Below are 2055 nucleotides of genomic sequence, written 5' to 3'. Positions count from 1 at the left end.
AAAGTGTGAGAGTGTGCATGTCTGTGTGTGTGCGTGTTTCCCGCCTGTATCGAAAGTGATCGTGGCGTGCTGGTCGTCAGGTCATTGATAGTGCAGGCAGATGAAGCGGCGAGCCTTTCCCGTGTCTGCAGGACTCTCCGTTCCTGTCGGACCCTGGCGCTCGCCGACAGACGCTTCCTCCTAAAATGTGCTCTGTGTGTGTAACCGTGTGTGTAACCGCGTGTGTAACCGTGTGCGTGCTCACCTGTGCAGGTGTCCGCTCTGGATCAGGAGCTGATTGAAGTTGATCCCGACACAAAGGAGATGCTGAAGCTGCTGGTGAGTTTCTGTTTTCATCTGTTCTCTTTTATACAAACGACAAGAAAACGTTTTGTTAATTTGGCAAAAACGTCCCAAACCCCAAATGATTTAAAGCTGATTCCGGTTTGTTCTTCCTTCTCGTCAGTAATTAGAAGTGAAATTAAAAATTGAAAGTGTGACGGGTGTGAGGCTGCAGGAAGTGGATGTTTGTATGGAGGAAATATAAAAACAAAACAAAACAAATAAGAGACAAACAGCAGCGGGACCGAGACTCAAGTTTACGTTCCCAGAAGGACAGGCGTGATCTGTGCTGCTTCAGTCTCAGACGGTCTTTAAAGGTTCTCAGGGTTCCTTTAAATCCGCCGGGTTCTGCAGGAAGTTCAGGCAGCAGGTGCAGATCGCTGAAAAGACGAATTACCAGATTCACATTGAACTTTGGGCACGTTTGATCAGTCCAAATCATCGCAACATAAACGGTAACTGCTCTGAGTTTTTGAGACGTAATCACATAAACAGTGGGGGAGTGGCCTAAAATCGCTTTTTTAGCGCTCAGCCGGAGCACGTGAGGGCTCTGCAGCCCGTGACGAACCTTAAGGCCTCGTGATCACAGAATCCGGAGATCGCCGACAGTTCGCAGGTTCCCGTAGGAAAGCTCACGTGCGCAGACCCGTTCTAACTTCTTCTTCTCTGTGTGCGGTTGCAGAGGGCGGCTTAAAATGTTTTTAGATAAATCAGATCATATAAAAGTGCACGGACTGAAGGACGCCGTCTCTGTGAGGTGAAGTCAGGATTTGGGTTTAATGATGTGCTGAAGCGAGCGCCACGTCAGAGCATCAAACGAGCGTCTTAATGAGGCGCTTCGAGGTGCCGCGCTCGCCGCGGAGCAGAGGGTCAAAGACGCTTTTTAACAACTCGAGAGAAACTTTTAATCAGCCAAACGTGTTTTTCTGTGTACGTGCGCACTTCTGCCTCCGCTGAGCGTCATCACCTCGACTCTGCGCTGAAATCGAAGTGCTTCAAACGCTCACGGCTGCGCTCGGTGTTTTGAGGATTCGGCTGCCTCGGTCTGAGCCGGACTGTACGGAGGACAAAGGCTGCCAAAACAAAACAAAGAAAAATGCTCAATAAGTTAACATGACATTAATGAAGAAAAAATAATGCATATAAACTGCTAATCTGTGTTTTTATTATTTAATATTCCCTTGTTTATTTATTGAGGATTAATTTAATGGCATATCAATTTATTTGCATTTAATTGTTTTATTTGGATTATTTAATTGTCATTTTTACATATATTTAAACTTTTTTAAGGAACATTTAATGGCATATTAATGTGTTTAAAATGTTTTTTTGCATATTTTTTCATATAAATATATTAACTTACATTGCAGTTATTTATATTTTAGTTTTTTTTTTCTACATTTAAAAAAAAAAATTTTACGTTCTTTTTTTAATGTTTAAGTGCATTTAATTTTAAAAACCGATTAATGTAGGTATTTTGCATTTAATGTTATATATTTATATTTTATTGATGTTTTAAGTTTGCATGTTTTTTATCTGTGTAAGTGCATTTGTTTTCAAATTATATTTATGTTAAAGTGTATTTATTCAAAAATGCATTTATTTTGTTCTATTGCATTTAATGGCAGAATTTATTTATCAAGGGTTTTTTTGTTTTGTTTTGGCAGTACACGTCCTCCAAAATATGGCTCTCGCTCTGAACGATTGATTTCTGAACGATTGATTTCTGAACGA

General features: G+C 41.0%; 1 non-coding gene across 1 annotated transcript; it reads left to right on the top strand.

The window, feature by feature from the left end:
* Nucleotides 1–42: 42 nt before the first annotated feature.
* LOC121964373 lies at nt 43–169 on the top strand. Its single transcript, XR_006107350.1, has one exon. It is a non-coding gene; the product is annotated as a small nucleolar RNA SNORA71 (small nucleolar RNA).
* Nucleotides 170–2055: the final 1886 nt, after the last annotated feature.

This window comes from Plectropomus leopardus, unplaced genomic scaffold (genome assembly GCF_008729295.1).
Source record: "Plectropomus leopardus isolate mb unplaced genomic scaffold, YSFRI_Pleo_2.0 unplaced_scaffold1541, whole genome shotgun sequence".
In the NCBI taxonomy this organism is placed as follows: domain Eukaryota; kingdom Metazoa; phylum Chordata; class Actinopteri; order Perciformes; family Serranidae; genus Plectropomus; species Plectropomus leopardus.
The sequence above is the reverse complement of the archived record's forward strand: the minus strand, read 5'-3'. Positions and strand labels throughout refer to the sequence as shown.